We start from the raw sequence: 18942 nt of genomic DNA, 5'->3' as shown, positions 1-18942 counted from the left end.
CATGCTGGAGAATGTCTGGAGAAGCATGTTCTGCAGCAACACTAGCTTTGTTGTGTTTTACAGATCGTTCTCCTTTTTTTTAGTAGCACTACTGCTGTGGCATCCATGGTCATCTGAAGGCACAGAACGAAATCCTGTCATCTGCAAAACCAAATGTGTATGGGTATTACTGTACCACTTACTTGGTTATCATGTGTCCTCCATTACATCTTACAATATTTAAAACGCGTCTCTGACACGATGCTCCTTCATTTGATATAATTTATTACAATCTCTTGTGTACTTTTTGTGCTTTTAGTCTGCTTTACAGAGTATGAAAACAAATCTCATTGCCGCAAGTTTATACCAACATAACCCAAGAGAAGGCTTGTCCTATTTTATTGGTAATCCCTATTACTTAGAAGCATGAATCCCAAAGCTGCTGCATTGGAAGGGCAGAAAAGATGAGTCCCTCTGATCACATCACGTACCTGATCTCTATTTAGCCTATTACTATATCCCAAGGATATAGTTCTTGGGACTGTCAGTTTGAAGAAGTCTTTGAAATGGGTCAATCTATTTTGCATGTTTATGTTTTCTCTCGTCACTCCACAGTCATCAACAACCTTAAGTATCCCAGTGTAAATTCCAGGAACAGGAATATTTTTTAAATTTTTTTTTCTCTTTTTTTATATATGAAATTTCCCTTAATACTTAACTTCTTGTCTTGAGTTCAAATGATGCTTCTTTACACACAGACAAACACACACACACAGAGACACATATATATATATTTATGTATGCATTGCCAAGACACTGCTTGGGACTGAGTAAAATCATAAATAAGATAGTGTATACAGGATAGAACTGTTCTTAATAACTATGGGCAATGTAAAAGTGAACAAAGGAACTGTCCTTCCTCCAGGATGCTTAAAAAAAGGCTATTGACCTTATTAATTGTTTGGGAAGAATCTTAACATAACTCAGAGGGCTGTGAAATGGTTGGAAGCTCTCCCTTTACCTAGCAAGGCTAATCTTCAAAGAATTGGTAAAGTGCCTCCGTAGCCTTTTTTGCTGCATCTAACAGGCTATTTGAATCCTCCATCATTTACAGAGATGCTCAGGTATTCAGGACATAAAGGGTTTTTCTTCCTGTAGAGCCAGTGAACATTAATTTACAGAAAGCAGAGAAACTGCCTAAGGTTTTGTGTCTCAGAGTGGAAGATCATCCATAATCTGGGTTTTAAAATAGCAGTTAAGGGATATCAAGCTGTAGTGCTGAATTCCTGAGACTTCATTTAGGCTTTATGGTTATGAATGCAGGAAAATTTTGACTTCCTGAACTTCTAGGTTGTTTTTCTCTGGGAAAAATGGAAATATAAGTTATATGACAAAAAAGAAGAGTAATGGTTCAAGCCACTGTTTAAAAAAATCCAGAAACCAAATGAGTTTTAAAGATACATAACCCTTTATAAAAGCAAGCATGAATCTACAGTCATTGGAAATTCAGGCTTTTTTGTTACTAATAGATCATGACCTTGCCCACACAACATTTTTACACGCACTATCATTAATCATTAGTACTATTAGAGAGCCAACACAATATAATTAAATTAATCTCAATTTACTAAAACATTAACATACAAACAGCTACCAAGTTTGTTAAATCATAATGCTATGACAAAATGACTAAAACTCAGGTTTAGTGTAACAAACAATGTAACTGAAGTTTAAACATATTTTTCTATATTTCTTTTTTGAAAAAAAGAACAAGTTATTTACTTTAGTATGGTGACATTTTATTTTGTGATCAATTTTAAAATAACATTGTAAAAACTATAAACTCATTTTAATCTGACAAGCGTTTGGTAATTAATTTTCAAACAATGCTATGGGAATCTAAGAAGCACTCTTCATTTGACATGTATTTTATAATTTATTTTAAAACAATGCTGCACAAATCTGCAAAGGCATTATTCATTTGAGAGTTCATTAATTATGCAAATGAGTTGCAATTAACAAATCTGTTCTGAGGATGGCATTTGCATAATAATGAACTTCATGTTTGTGACATTATTTAATAAGATACCTTTGTGCATTTTTAAACAAAACACCCTCGTGAATACTTCAGTTAAAATGGACAACCAGTCAGTAACATTAAAAAACAAAGTACTACCAAGAGCAGTATCATTAAAATAAATCGAATTGCCTAAGCTCTAAGTAATAAATAGGGATATAAAAGCTAATTCTTTTATTAACCTCTGCCTTCCAAAATATAGACTTTAGTTTTCATTTATGGTGTTTTCAAAATGGTGCTGAAGGACTGGCATTGGAAAAGAACTGGTATTTATCAAGGCAGCTGGAAATAAACAAATGAATGCAAACACCTATTTAGCATTGCTGCTGTGTTGCATAGATTGAGTCCGTGACTCTTAGATGATGGATCTTATTACAATCTTATTATATGCAGCATGTGAGCCAAAAGTCTAGTGATGATCTTTTGCGGGTCGTATGCTTAGCAAATGGCAGCAGCATCAAAAACATACTCCAGGTTTAACATTCTTGCTAAAAGAGAATAGCTAGGTAAAGACCTTTTGTTTATACCACTGCAGCAGTTAGTTGCAGCTCACTGCAGCCAGCAAGCCGTTCCCACACATCCCACTCAGAGCTTAGCAGCAGCAAAGTTTTTGGGGCAATGGAGACCTGCATGGTAACTGAAGGCAAGATTGCCAGTGTGAAGAAAAGGGTCTTCAGTCAATCATGAAGCCTTTGTGGCACGTATTTTTGTGTTTAGCCCAAGGCAAGGTTGCTTGGCAATGCTGTGGCAGAGTCTTGGTCCTCTGATGGGAGATGTGAGGCAATGAATCAGTGATGCGACTGATAAATTCACAGTGGCACCTTTTAGGTGCATTGCCTGCAAACTCAGAAGGCTGGAAATCCTTAGACAGGGCTTGGGTCCTTCCCTAGTGCCAGTAACTCTCCTCTGGCATCTCTTATATTTGTTATTCTGCCGTCTGTCACTGGTGAGGAAGTATTGTGGATCAGAGCTGTGTGTGAATTCTCCAGGACTCAGTCAAGTGCTTTGAAATGCATGTAACAGTAGCTTCCATCTAAGAAAGTAAGTTATATATGCATTAAAGGCAGGCAAAAACTTAGGATGAAGATACATAGAAAAAGATGAAAGTAAGTCCTGCAGAAAGTTGCATCTCCAAACCCTTCAGTATTTGGAGACAAATAACTTAATTGGCTATTTTTGATAGAATATTTTTAAGTAATGAGCAGGAGGGGAAAAAGGAGAGAGTATGAGAAACTTTTTTATTAAAAGAGTTGATTGGTGTTATGTTCTTATTCACATTTACACTCAGTGAAACCCAAGATAATGATTTTATTAACATTAGTATTTATAGTGGTGCCAAGGGATTTCAGCTGAGAATGACACTCCTTTGTGACAGACAAGATATAGGGACTTCCCATCTGGGAGAACTTACAGTTGAACAGGCAAGGCAGAGAGAGGATTTGGGCAGGAGGGGATTAAACAGACAGAATAGTGACATTTTGAGATGTCACATTAATACTACAACACTTGTGTTTGTAGATTTATAAAGTTCAAAGAGATGGGGTTTCCTTGGTGAACAAAAAGAGGTGGGGGACGTGAGGTAAACAGGAAGATGAAGCAGAATAAAGTGGTATCAAAGGGTTTGGGAAAGCATTGAGCACAGCTACTTGATAAGTGTGCAAAAGTCATTCGTCTTGGCAACATCTGGAGAAGGTACCTGCTGCAGCTGTTCATCCTCAGCTCCTGCTGGATAGTCACTAGCTGATATCAACAGCAGCTTTAGTGTTTGTTTTTTTTTTTTTTTTTCTTTTACTCAGAGGCCTAGTGGCTGGGGAGAAGCAAATTAGGTCTGGCATCTACAAAGGGCCTCTGTGTTAACATTTTCATTTCAGAGGGGATGAGAGGAAGGATCTTGCTTCTAAGCCCCTTCCATTAGGCTGTTCATCAGGTTGAGCAGTGATCCCAATCTTCAAGGTATCCCCAATCAGTATGGGAAGAGAGAGCATGTTGTCTCTTTTGTGTAAACAAGTGAAGAACAGGAGTTACCCCGTAGAACAAAGTAAGTAGGGGAAGAAATTTTAACAACCCAAATGTCTGTTATTTTACATTACTTATGCATACGTGACAGAGTGAACAGAAACAACGAGACATATGGTTGTTAGATCATGCTGTCTTGTTGCTGCCTTTTCCTCTTCTTTTTATAATGTTTGTACCTTTAATTGCCAGCTCCACTACTCATATTTTCTCTGAGCATCCTTCTTAGGGAGCCGTGCCATGCAATGATGTCCCAAAAATGTCTGGGATGCTTCTGGTGTTCTTATCTTCCCTCAAAGCACACAGAGGCATGCTGTCTCCCCCAGGCCTGTCCCACTGCTTCAGCTGCAGTCTAGTTACACAGATTTTAAATTATTTTGATAACCTTCTCCTTTGTGATCCCACTGCCAGGAACTAGCAGCTCACTGGAGTTAATCCCTGCTGCTTTACACGAGTAGTTTACACATGGTGGCTGATAGCTTCTTGGTCTTTGTGGCTTTCTTACTTCCTGACAGTTTTAACACAACTTTTGGACACTCTTTTAGTCAGCCAGTCCACAGGCAGGGATGTGCCGTCTCCCTCATTCAGTATGGAAAGGGCCGGCATTGGCTTTCGGAATATTTCTGACAGTACTTATTGGTATTTTTCTTAAAATTGACAAGTCAATCAAGTCATTTACTTGATTCTCAAATCAGGATTTAGTGCAGTTTTCCCTCTGTTTTGAGACAACTCTTCGGGTGGGATTTCCACTCATTACTTGGGCAATAAGCAGAGCAAGTATAAGGGTATTGCTATACTAACACAGCGTAAGTGAACTGTCTTTGGAGAGTTTAACACATTCACAGATGTCTTGGTTCATAAAACAGCTGGGAAGCCTTTGATGTGCTATGCGAATTTGAGATACTACTTCTATTATTAAACAATGACCAAGGATCTTCCTTCTTCTTTGTTTTTTGAAATCTCATTAACTGGGTAGTGACTGTTGATCATATAATTTTGCCACACACATTGAGTGAAAACCCAGTCTTACATGTATACTCTCCTACTTGTATTGATCATCCATAAAACATTACCCTCACAAAATACTTCTTTTTATCTTGGTTGCTTTTATGAACTCAACTTGTGCAGTTAACTCAATCTACATCTATATAGAACTAGAACTCAGTAGAGATATTCTTGATATGTGACATTTTAATTTTTGTTTTACCAAAGTAAAGTTTGAGTGCTTTGAAAAAGAAATAAAATCTATTCCAAGTTCAATGTAAAATGCAGATTTATCATTAAAATACTACTGCAACATTGGATCAAGTGGTGATGTTTTGATATTTGCTCAAGAACAGAGTAAAAATGGATATGAATTTCAGATTTCTGTAATTGTTGATAAATGTGATTCTTCTTCCCACATAAAGAAAATATTTCTTAAAATTAATTTTTAGACAGAAGGGACTAACATGCAATTAGATCATGTAAACATTCATTAATTCATGTAAAACAATTAATAGCTCAGCAATTGCAGTAGGAAAATGATGTATTAGCACCAGTCAGCTCTTGTTCAATTTTCCTTTATATGACTCAAACACTGGATAAGTCCAGAAGCACTTCGGACAATTTCTGTTTCCTAAAGTCTCTCCAAGTGAAAGCATGACAGGAGTAGCCAATTGATACAATATTGAAAATAACTGGGAAATTAAAAGAAACTGCTATATCTTAAAATCCAAGAATAGTGATGTTAATCTTTTGCCCTTATTTCATAGCACTTATTATTTCCAGCTTACAAGTCTCTACTGAAACTTTGTCAGTTCTCAATGTCTTGGGAACTTGATTAACCTGCCAAGAACAGAGAATGGATACTTTTGCAACAGCCACTGACATGAAAATCTGCAATAAGAGACTGATGGTCTGAATACGCACCCTGCTCTGGAGGTGCTTAGTTCTGCAGATTCTTGGTGAGAGTTTACTTGAAAAAGGTTTGCAGAACTGGGCTGACAGAGGTTCCAGTTTACATTCTGGCTAGATCTTTAAAAAATATGAAGGTATATAGGGCTGCCCACGGGGAGCAGAGGGATGCAGTGTTAAGCCATTTTCCTAGGTCTTACAAAAAAACCAAAACAGTTTTATGAAGACAGCCTTTATACACGATAAAAAAAATATAGGTGCATATAGCACTAGTATTCTTAAATAAGTACTCAGCTGCAGATGTGCACAGCATTTATAGTGTTTCCTTATTGCCCATAAGTGAGACTACTGAGAACTGTGTTAGCACTGAATATTGAGATAATGAACTAGTAGAGATGGGCATAGTCTACGCTACAACAAAAATTGCTTCACTTTTGTAAAGTATGTAACATTGTTATTAGTAGCTATATCCTGTCTACTGTGATAACACCATAGGTGGGGAGAGTGGGGACACTGAGGTTTCAAGGAAGCTGTTGTGGAAACAAAGGCCATGCTTTCTGCAAGATGCTGGGGAGAGGGAACCGAAAGGTTACAGCCGAGGCTCTATAATGAGTTGACCATTTGGCTGTAGCTTCTGACATATTTCTACTGTGTTTCACGCCCAGCTATTGACCTTTATGCTGTTAGATCATGGGATTTCCTGGTCGTCCCATCTTTAACAGCACTGCAAAGACCAGTCAGGAGTTTAGTACCAGAAAGTACTGTGAACTGGTTTTGTAAATAGCTGTTTACTAGCTGGCAGTGCCCTAAATGGAAGTGATGCTTGCGAAGGATAATATATAAATAACTAATTATTACCTTCTATAGATAAAGAGACCCTTTTCACTGGTTTGTGCTATCCTTTCACTTGTGCTGAGAGTGAAGGACAAATTCCCCTAGAATAATTGAATTCTATTTTGCACTGTCTTCCCCCTATGTATTGGCAATGTAAATGGAACTTTCGAAAGTTTAAAAGCAATAGATTGACTGAAATAATTGGAAAGGCTTTGTTTTTCTCTTGCATACTCCTGAGCTCTTAGGTATTTCAGATGCTTGTTGCTATAAAGTGAATGTATACCAGAGAGCATAATGAATCTTACTGGTGTGTATGTGCGTATGTATAAGGCCCTGTTCAATCTCACTAGCTGCATCAGTGAGATCTGGAAATACCTTCTGTGTAGTCATTAGATTCCCATGGTGATCCCTTTGAAAACTAACCACAGGATGAAGCAAGCAATCCTAGCAACATCCCATTTTTGACCTCTTAATCATTCCTACATGCTAACTTGCTGTAGCATCAGAAGATGCTATTTTTGACCAAGCTGCATATAACCATGAGCTGAATAATTGACAAGGGAAGAAACAAACAGTGTGTTGTGCTTTTGAGAGAGGACATAGAGACACTGAATCCAGGAGGAGGAGGACTAGCAGCAGCAGTGGCTCTGCTGGGTGGCCAGATAATTTTCCTGTGCTATTCTGTAGATTTCTGTAACACCCTTTCACAAGTAGCCTCCGAGTAAATGGAAAATTTTTACAAACATGGAGGTTCAGAGCGAGGTATTGCCTGATTTAAAGTACATCCTTACTCCAGTTTTATCTCCAGTTTTAACTTTCTCCAGTATTCCCACAAGCTTCCATTGAGTTCCAGCACTCTCATTTAGTTCTGTACCAGATTTTTTTCTGTTTGCTTGACCACCAATACTGTATTTTGTTCAACAGACCACATCACAGGTATAAGAGAGATTCCTCATGCAAGGACTGAGTCTTGACTGTTCAGTATTGCATAAGTGATCTGCTGTTCTGTACAGTGGCTGTTTTAACTGGATCCTGCCAGAGCTTCTTTATGGAGCAGAGGAGGTAGCAGAAGGAAATACCCCTTTTCTTTGTACACTCACAATCTGTTCTTGCCAGCACAGATCTGTAATTACATAGGCTTGACTGTGGGTGATGGTTATGTGGGAAAAATCTATTCTTTGGCCTTCCTAGTACATGCATTCTTTCTGTTGGGTAATTTCAAGTCTAAAAACTTGTCATCAGACTTGCCCACTTGCAGAGTGTGTATTCCCTGCTGGGACTTCAGTCATCATCTTCACATCTCCAGTGGTATCAGTGCTACTGTTATTATCACTCACATAATACTTATCTTCCTTAAATATACCTTCTTTCCCTACTCTTCTCCATCTCTCATAATTCTTGTCTAATTTGACTATTTCCAGCCTCATTCTTCTTTCTGCTTAAGACCGTTGCACATGTGTAACCATTAAAAGCTGGTTTGAAACCTACCTTATCCAACTGGGCAGTGCTCTTAGAAGCTGTATAAATTTGTGTTTTGATTGCAGTGAATCAAGCTGACATGCAAAATATCTATTGTTCTTTCTCCCAGTTACATACTTGTTTATCTCTCCAGAGTGTGTAAAGACAGAAACATCTTTCTTAGGGCAGGGAATTATCCAGGGCAGAATAGATGCTCTGAACACATCATATGTGAAGAACTTGTCTGTTAATTTTTGCAAAACATGAGAAAACATAGTGAGTAAGGCAAACCCTGTGTAATAAATGCATAGAAGGTGACTATATTTTGCCTTGAATACCGTTCTATTTGGCTAGTACGAAAACACCAGATAAAAGATTGTTTAAGAGGCCTAACTACAACTGAAATTAAAGCACCTTTCTGCATTTTATAAATTCCACACATTGAAACACCAGAAGGAGGAGGGCTTTTAATCTTGTTTCCATTCTTTATTAAGATGCTTTGTGTAATTAGTTGCGTTTCTATTGGAATAAATGGTAATTTGGAATTCATCCAAATTGAAAACCTAAATGAAAAAGGAGCATTAGTGGTGGGTTGCATGCTAAAAGAGGCAAACTTCTCTAGGGCAGATCTGTTCATGCAACTTGGCCCTGCTTAAATAAAATCTATAGAATCCATGTGGAATTTAAGAGGGAATGTAGCACATAGGAGGGATGGAAATGCAAAAGAAAACAGATTTTCAGCCAGAAGGGCAATTCACTTATAGTTTAATGAAAACCCCCTAAAACCAGACAGAATTATGTATGCTATGTTGAAATTTTGTTTTGGAATAAGAAAGAAAGCCTATAAATAAATGCAAAAATATGACTGTGTATTTTACATTATTGAATTGAGTGTGTTTTAGGAGTGGCTGATACAAGGACTTTGTTGCCAAATGAAATTATGCTGTATTCAGGTGACAGTATTATAAAATGCTTGATGCTGCTGTAGGGTATAGTGTGTCACTGCTTCCAATTATAAATTCCACTTTGCAGCTGGTTGTGGCCCTTTTAAAGTGTTCGAAAGGCATAAAATTTTCACCTAGTTTATTCAGGCAGTTATAAATTATAAATATTTTTTCCTGCTGTCATTTTTTTTTTTAGCTAAAGATTTGAAGACATTAATCTGTGATGCACAGTCAGTGCTTTGGGGGGAAATGGCTAATGACTAACGTATTTTTGTTTGGGGAAGTTGTTACTGATAATGCACATTACCTTTCTGGGGATAAATATTTCATAAGGAGTTTTAGTGCACAGATTTGTGTACATGAACAGCAGCCACACAGGACATGATGGACTGTAATGCCTCTGAAAGAGCTGTCACAGTCCATCGTGTCAATCTATGAGCTGGGGTGTGCCTGAATAAACCTAAAAAGTCTCTGTGTTGGTTCTGGTGACATTTTAATTGTGGTGTGAAGAATCCAGCTAAGGAATGCCGAGTTTATAGAGTCTTGATACTTGATCAGAAATGGCATACTGGTTGGTACTGGTTTTCATAATGTGCCACATAAATCATGAACTGTTATGCTTGACTTTCAATGCCTAATACTCTCCTTAAAGCTGAAGGTAACTGAGCTTTTAGAACATGACCCATGGTGATTTATATGCTAGATCCAAGAGGTCTCTAACTGTGTATGGATTTAATAGTTGGCATGTTTATATTATAGCTAAATAGACAATAAGATGAAATACTGAAAGTGTCATAAATTCCTCTTTATGGTGAGCGATGAAGGAAACATCTTTCTCTGCTGTTGGAAACCTGAATTACTCCTATGGAAGCCTTATTCTCCTTTGTTTATTGTTTTAAAGAAGCACTTTTCCTTTGTTTGGTGGTAGCAGCAAAGATAAAGATGCTTTGTGTTCCAGCTCCACAATTTTTTCAAGTTGATTGATCTAATAGGAGTTTTCTATCATTGAATTCTATAGGCAGACTACAGATCCGTCTTCTACATCATGCACCGAATTTGAAAAGTTTCCTTCCTTCTAATACATACATGAAGGAATCGGCTACAATTTGCCTAAAAATTGAGTCAAGTTACAAATTTACAGGGTCTTCTAGAAGATGTATAAATTGGAAGTTCGCCATTTAAGTACCCCACTTAATTTTACTTCTTGGAAATAGGACATAAACTCTACAGTGCCTAGTGATCTATACTAATAAGTTTTATTTCCGGAAATAAAATGGATACTAATGCATTTTTCTGAGTAGCTGTAAAATGTCATTTACAAAAAATAAGCCAGCTAGGCAGGCAACTTTATGCTCTGCTCCCTGAAATTTTGAGATGAATAGTTAGGTGTATTGCTATGTAGAGGCTCACTGCAATAATCCAATCTGGTTATAACAAAGGAGTAACACAATTTCGTGGAGAGTCAGATCCAAAAGAAAGACTGCATTTTCTTATAACAAAAATTATAGCTAGCATTGGACTATGGACCTATCTCTGACTTCTTTATCTTGTGATCAGCATTTCCTCACAATAAAAAACGCCAGTCTTGAAGACCCTTTGGCTATGAATCTTTGCAACAAAAAGGTGGCATTCCTACTATCTCCCACTGTGCCATCAATATGTCACTTTCTCAAAACACTTTTCTTAGTATAAAGGCATCACCTTCATTTCAAAGTGAGCTATAGTCAAAGTGTTCTCATATAAGCTTCAGTTTAGGCTAAACACAAGGGAAACCCAAGCCTGCAGTATTATCTGTGTCTATGATACATCAGGCTAAGTGTGACAGATAGCTACTAGCAATACAAATTAAAATGCCTCCTTTAATGCAAGAAAGGTCAGAAATGAAAGCTGGGAAGTTCACAGGAGAAGGTCCAACAACAGATGAACACTTACCTCACTTTTGCTTCTTAGAGAAAATTCAAGTGCTATTTCTTACACTCTCTTCAGTGTCTGTAGCATGACAAAAATACCACAGAATAAGACACAGCAAAAAAAGTCTAAAATATTCTTGAAGATCAGTTTGTCCTGGCCAATTACAAAAGAATATGCATAGCTAATTAGATCAGTATTCTCATCACTGAAGCCAAATCTCTAATTAGGGGAGCCAGGAGATGCTTCATCAGATCTTTTGTTCCCCCTAAACAAGATGATTAAACAGAAGAGACAATGACAAAATAAGTAACGCAACGTCTGGTTATAAAATATTGTGGTCATTTCAACATGAAGTATCCTATGGGAAAATGTGTATGACTTGGTCTCTCAAATTCAGTTTTGGTGGATACATGAATGGACAGTGTATCAGACCTTTGCATCAAAAATATGAATGCATAAATACACAAGCATAACATTTTTGCTACTTTTGACTGTGTTTGCAGCTGCCAAAATTATTTCACAGAAAGTAAGTTTCTTCTGTTACATTTCTGGAGTGATCTTTCCAGGACTATTGCGAAGTACAGCTCTTTTTTCCTGGTTGCCATTTTACTTTTTCATGTTTCACCTCTGTTCTCCTGGCTATCTGGCTAGATTAAGTTTGAGAGCTTTTCCATATACAGAACATCATCATGTTCTGAACATACATAAAAGTTGTGTATTGTTACTGTCTTTTGATCTATCTTTTCAACTTGTGACATGCAGCAATTGGAAAACAAATACAAGGCAGTTGTCTACTAGTTTTTGTAGCAGGGCAACTAAAATCTTGGACTATATTTAAAACCTCAGCTTTAAATGATCCTGTGCACGAGGTGTAAGCAATTAGTTTGATCTAGCATTTCTTTATGATCCTTTTTTATCCCAGCGTAGCTTCACTTCAAGCAAGAACATTTTCATGTGAATAATCGCCTCATACAATAATTTTATCATGGATATTTCAATAATCAACCTTTCCTGTTGCTTCTTTTGCCAGTTTCATACTAATGTGTTCTGTGTGGCTTAGAAACTGAAGGTTTGGAATGGTTTTGATCACAAACATTTTCCACAAACATGAACTAAGACAGAACTGCTTTCTATCCTTTTAAAAATGTAGCACTATAATGGCTCTTTCTAAGTCTGCTTACTTTTGGAGTCTGAAAATGTTGAATTTTCATTTTGTCAAAAACATCTGTAAAACAAAATCGGCTAAAAATACGTTTTGTGTTACAGCAGAGTGAAGCCATGAATCACATGGTAACACATTAGAGCGACTAGTATCAAAGGACCCCACGGGGAATTTAGGAAAAGGTAGTTAAGCAATTAATGAAGATATTTAAAATCCTAATATGGCAGAGACAGCTTTGAAGGCAGCAAGGGATTAATATTTATTTAATAGATCGTCAGATTCTGTGCCAAAAAAGAAATATAACAGAAGCCACCCTACTCTGAATGCAAACATGCACAGTTTGAAGAATATTTTGTGGCAGCAGTGACATCAGCACATCACGCTTTTTCATGATAGATGGGAAAAATATCTTGCCTTAAAGAGAAAATCACCTTTGCTGCTTTTGACTGTTTTGGTTGAAAATTACTTCAGTGATTCAAGCTCTGTCACAACCCATTGAATACAATCTTCAAAGAGAAAGGAACATATTGCTACTTTACAGAGGTGACACGGGTTAGTTATATGATTGACAACAGATCACTGTAACTGCTCTGCAATATTTTATGGGGTTTGATGTGACTATTACCTGCTTTTTTTAAGAAGTTGCATATAGCTGAATGGAGCTTTCCAGTTTCTGAAATTGCTGGTCACGTTGGATAGGTAAACTCCATTTAGACCAAATTTTGCTTCTCAGCAAAGGTCAAACTTCTATGTTAATTATAACAGTTTTCAGAAACTGTTTATGACTGACCATGCCTGGTGTTGTCTCTGAGATGCAGCCTGTTAGGAGTGCAAAAGATTGCTGTAAAGTTCCATTCTTTCTTTTTGCAGAAAACCTAGAATTCATAAAGAGCTCATCTTCTTTAGCGGTATTCCTTTATGTTTCCAGAACATTGATATATTGTCATTCTTCCCAGCTAAAGGATTAATGAGGCTGCTGAGAAGGATCATGCACAAAACTACTTTTAATGTATTTGTTCCTTCAGACACAGGTGGGAGGGTTGCCCTATGTCCCCTGCTCCAGGGAAAAATAAAATTGTGTCTGAAAGCTACCTTGTCTTAAATCAGTTCAAATAGAAGGAACTAACAGGTTACAACTGTTCCCTTAATGAAAGTTCGGGGACTTTCACATGCAGAGGTACAAAGCTGGAAAAAATACAGGCAGTATTTCCACTGTTATCAGATATCCACGCACAGAGAAGACTAGAGGCTTCAATGAGTGCAGTAGTACACAGAGGTTGAATCTATCCTACAGTTGGCATTATTTCTTTTATAGCAGTTCAATAAAAATTATAAAATTGTAATACAGAATTAATCTAAAAACATTAGGAGAGCTATTCTTCACGGTTGCTTTTGGTATCACTGAGGACTGAACAAAAAATCAGTAGCAAGGCAGAATGGAAAGTTGAGAGTCAGTAATTCTCACTGGACCATCGATCTATGCAATAATGATGAGGCAGATGGGATTTTTTTTAAACTTCTGCTTAGTATATAACAGGTTTTTTACTCTATCTGATTTTCTTTCAGACCTCGACACTATTATACCCATTGCTTAAATTCCAAGCAGCCTTTGTTTTCGACATGTTGATTTAAGGAGAATTTCTTAATAAACAGTTAATGATGGCATGTTTTAAAAACAGACCTACTGGTATGCATTGCTGAGAAAGTAGCTTTGCATGTATCATTCTATCTTAAGTGGCTGTGTAAGATTTATTGATAAAGATAATGCATTTATAACATGGTGAATTTAGTAACTACCACCATGTATTCCTCTAGAATCATATGCTACTGAAAAAGATGCTCTAATAATTAGGGCCGAAGCCCACTGAATACAACACCTTCCAATTAGCACTTCCCAGCTTGAATACTACCATTAACATTAAACAACAAAACCAAAAATGGGTATCAATTCACATAATAGAAAATAATTGATGAAGTTGGAGGGTGTGATTATTTGTGATTACTTTACAGTCATGCACTGAAAGTAGGAGAACCCCAGTTAGTAGTTAATCTCTGGCTACCTCTTTGAAGATAATGAAATTGGCTTCCTACTGATGATTATTCATTAACAATTAATTCTTTCTTGGTGATCTGCTTCATTTTCAGCTTCTCACCACAAACATGCAATGGAATAATTACAGTGGAAATGAAAAAGCAATTAGTGGCAGATAATGCCAACATCTGATTAAAAAACAGTAGAACAGATTAGCCATTCGGTAACTGCAACTCTGCTGCCTTCAGCAGGGAGATGTAAGTTACCCAGCAATATTACAGTTCAAGCTGTGTTTCCCTTTTATTGCTTCCCCTACATCATGGTCTGCACATGAAATGCTTTCTTTTATTCTTGGGGGCATTGACTTGTTGTAAATAATTTCTAAATATTAAGTATTATTTGAGATGATTTGTCATCCTTCATGCTGAGACTCTCTGTCAAGAAAGAAGGAAAAAAGTACTTAAGCCAAGTCATTTATTGTAGTTGCAAGCAAATGTAATGGGATTTTTTTTTTGAGGGGAGGATGGTTGGAGATTTGCTTAAGTGAAGGGTCTGGAGACAAAGATCCTGGAAGTTAGACTCCCGTCCCCTAGACAGTATTTTCTCTTAAACTAGAGAACACAACAACTATCTTCTGTAGCAAATGATAGTTGTCTTTACTGTCACAAGCTTAGCTTGTTTTTGAAACATGTATTGTGATGCTGCTAGGTCTGCAGATCACCACCACAGAAATTCATAAACGTACACTATGATCTTTTAAATTTTGGATGATTTACATCATGCAGTACCTAGAATCTCATAATTACCAAACACTCACTTAGCAAGAAATCCAACTAAGCAAATAAATGCTCTTTGCAGGAAATCTACAAAGTCTGTGGGGGATCTGAGACCTGAACCTAAAGCCCCTGTTGCATACACAAGCCACAAGAACTGAAAGGCAGAGTCTCAGCCCTTTTCAGGAATCCCAGGCTGCATTCTCGCATTGCAAATCTTTCAGCAGGGCAAGTTCTCATTTCCTGAGCAGAGTTCATGTGGCCGCTGTCTGGACTAAGTTTACGAAAAGGTTGCTTTTCAAATGCTAACTAAGGAAGTGACTTGCTATAACCTGATAATTCTACAGTTTTCTGTAGAGTTCACATACAGGTGAACAAGCACAACTGGTGCAGTGGGCATGCAGATGTGTTAATGGCAGGAACCTCATTAACCACTTGGTCAGAAAATGATCAATAACATGGAACTACAAGTTACTTTAGTTTTCAGTTTAGAGTTAGCACAGTAGTCAGTATTGTCATGGGCATGTGGTCCATTGGCTATTTTTCAAAACAAAGAAAGAACAGAATTATAGGAGTTAATGTTGCTTGGTTAGTTTGAGAGCCTAATATTGTGTTTTCAAAAAGGATGAGTATAGACAATCTGTGTTTAGAGATTTCTGTGAGGGGAACTGAAAATTACTTCCAAATACATGGAAAACAAAGTGGTTTTCATGGTGTTTATTTAAAGGTTTCATTGTTTACATTTGCTCCCAAAGATGCATGATGCAGATGTGCTGAAATATTTGTGACAAACTCATGATTTGCAGTCTGAAAACTCCTTCTCTATCCTAAAGACAATAGGATATGGTAAGAGGATAGCCTTTCAGCCACTGTTACCTTAGCAGGTTCTGTATTCTCTCTCATTTTGTAATTTTCCCTACTTTTTTCAGAAGTCCTGGCAAAATCTTTGAAAAGACATGCCTTCTGTCTTGACTTCCCTCTCTCTCCCTTAATCATTTACTCTGCTTATTCCCTGTAGAAGCTTTACTTACTTTTACCTTATCATTGGTTCTTGAAAGTTTTTCTCTTTCTTTTCCAATTTTCTCCTTGCTTGTCTTATCCCAGCTCTTTCCTTCATCTTTTCCTCTAGCAAGTGAAGGAATAGTTTTATTTCCCCTATTCTCGATAAACCATTTATTTTAAAAATGTTTGTCCTATCACTCTTTTCTACATCTCTAAATTATGTGTGTGAACTTTTCACATACATGGTCTCATATTCTCCTGGGGACAATGGTTCTGAGTTATTACAAAATTGCTCAAATTTTTTAAGGTACCTCTCTCAATCAGATCTGAGAAATCCTATTACACACCTAATTTCTTATCCTACACCTATTACTATGGAAAGTGGGCATCAGCAGGAAAAGCTTTCACAGCACTGAGCTTTTCTTTTTACCTGTTAGCAGCCACAGTACCACCATCTTCTTAGTTACATAGACTTTCATCCATCTGTATTACCTATGTATAATTGAAGTGTTAAATATGAGATGAGTTAGAAAGAAGCAGCAACGTATTTCCCTGCAAAACAGCAGTATTTTCAATCCAGAGAAAGCTTTCATTTTGCCTTCTGTTGATACTAACAGCAAATACTGACCTGCAAAACCCACATTAAAGGACTCTAACCAAATATTCTAACCACGTGTTTAGTGGAATATGAACTAGTCAGACTAATCAGCCAAATGCCTCATGAGAATAATTAAGGGTGTTGCATGTGCAAGGACTTGCCTTAGTACCATGTTTCTCCCACTTGGTAAACTTCTCGTTTTGGAAAGACTTTCCCTGTGCAGCTGAAGCAGATTGCTAAATTCCATGTAAAGTGTCAGGGGAGTCCTGGTGGCATTGCACTGATGTGTGGAGGTCTTTTTTAGCACAACCTCCATTCAATTATACAGGAATTTCTTGCACTAGGTTTATAAATGTAGGGGGTTTTTGTAAGAAAAAATAATTTATTTGAAATTTTTTTGTGTGTGCTTTTTTCTCAGTTGACTCATCTCTTGACACAAGGTTGTGTAGTCAGTACTTGGAGATATATCAGATATAAAAAGAGAAATAAATTCATAGAAATTGCAACATTTGTGCCAGCTAGTTTTGAGTGGCTGAACCTGTGCCTTGTGTACTAGAACTGTGTTAGTGACACTGGAAAAGCACTTTCAGGCCAAAAATTGTCTCCTAAGAAAACCCTTGAATGTTTTATATTTTTATTTAAGATGTCAAATATAACATTCATACCACAGAGGTAAAGCATTAAGCTAAAAATATGCAGCAGTAATGAGATGGCCATTTCATTTGCAATTGCCGATAAAATAAGAGTCCTCAAATACTAGATTACATTTGTTGATGCATTATCATATGTTGCATTGGTGGTTTTTTTCTCCTTTAATTTTGTAATTAGTAGTTCAAACCTGTATTAATGTAGAACATTTACTTAGCAATTCTATAGTATTTAAGGTATTAGGTGGTTTGAAGAATTAATTTAAAATAATCATCTTAGTAGTTGGTAAGAACCCATCCACAGGCCTTTCCAAGCTTCATGAGCTGAGCATGGAGCATGATCCTGCATGGTCCCTCAACAGCAGCAGCACCAGTAACATGGTGTTTGCAGTACATGCATGTGATGCTTCTTACTCACTATCTATCAGGTATAGCAAGTCAGTATCACATTCCCCTATGAGAAGGCATGTTTCCCGTACTAACCTACCACCAGAAATTTATTTTTTCTTTATAGTACCAAACACATGTAGGGATAATCCTACACATGATTTCCCCATACCAGTTTATCCCTTTTGTGATTGGACATGTGATTGGCCTGATCATCACACTTTGAGTTTCATGGGTTTGGCTTCTGATAACTTGCAAGATTAGTAACCTTTTTTAGACATGAAAGCCTTTTCGGCAGGCTTTTATCAGCCACCTTGCAGGAAGTATGGTTAGGCAATAGGCAGATGACTGTCTCATTTCTGAAGTAGCAGAAACACTACCTGACCTTTCTTCTGCCTTGGGCAAGTCAAGACCTCCACCTAGCTACTGAACTTCTCTTGTCTTTCCTAAAAGGCTTTAGAAAGGAAGAGCTATAGTTTGTCTGCAAAATGAAAAATGCTGCATAGAGCCAAGGGGTAGAAGGTACACGGTGCTGACAAGTCTGTGGTTATTGTCGAGTACGGGTTTTAGATCACACGGATGAAACCAGGACTGCTACCCGCCTGTATCAAGCTGTCAAAAGCAATAAACATTGAAATATTCAGGAAAACAAGGGTTTTCATTCTTATTCCATCAGCAAAGGTTTCTCCATTGCATTTCCCAAAACCATTTTCTCGTTATCCTTAGGCACTAGAGATTCTGGCACAAGTAATATCGATATTTTCCTTGTGTTCCCTTTTGCATCATGATCAGCAGATTTCATCTTTGAAAGTCTTACAGGTAACATGTTTTGGGTCTAGTTCAAAGTCTATCTACATCTGTAGATTGTGTTATCCTCAGCTTAAGGTCTTCTTACTTTGTGACACTTGCAACAGTGCATTTTACACTCATTACTTTTCTCCTACTGAGCATGGGGGTGATGTTTCAGAAAAGCAGAGGCAGATTGTCTGTTCCAGTAAGTGCTTGCTGCTTTCTTCAGAATTCTCAGAGAGACTTTTCAGTCCATTGCTGTCACTAAGAAATGAGAAGGCATCGCATCCCAGACAGCCACTCACTTATTGTCCGAAGTCATATTTGCATCTCTCCTCCTACTAATTCTTCTCTTTAAATTGTGATTGTGACAGTTTTCCTCTCCCTATGCCTACTCAAACTGTCAGACCACATCAGCCATCCGACTTCTCTGCTGACCT

The sequence above is a fragment of the Calonectris borealis genome, chromosome 6, assembly GCF_964195595.1.
Source record: "Calonectris borealis chromosome 6, bCalBor7.hap1.2, whole genome shotgun sequence".
Taxonomy (NCBI): Eukaryota; Metazoa; Chordata; class Aves; order Procellariiformes; family Procellariidae; genus Calonectris; species Calonectris borealis.
The sequence above is the reverse complement of the archived record's forward strand: the minus strand, read 5'-3'. Positions refer to the sequence as shown.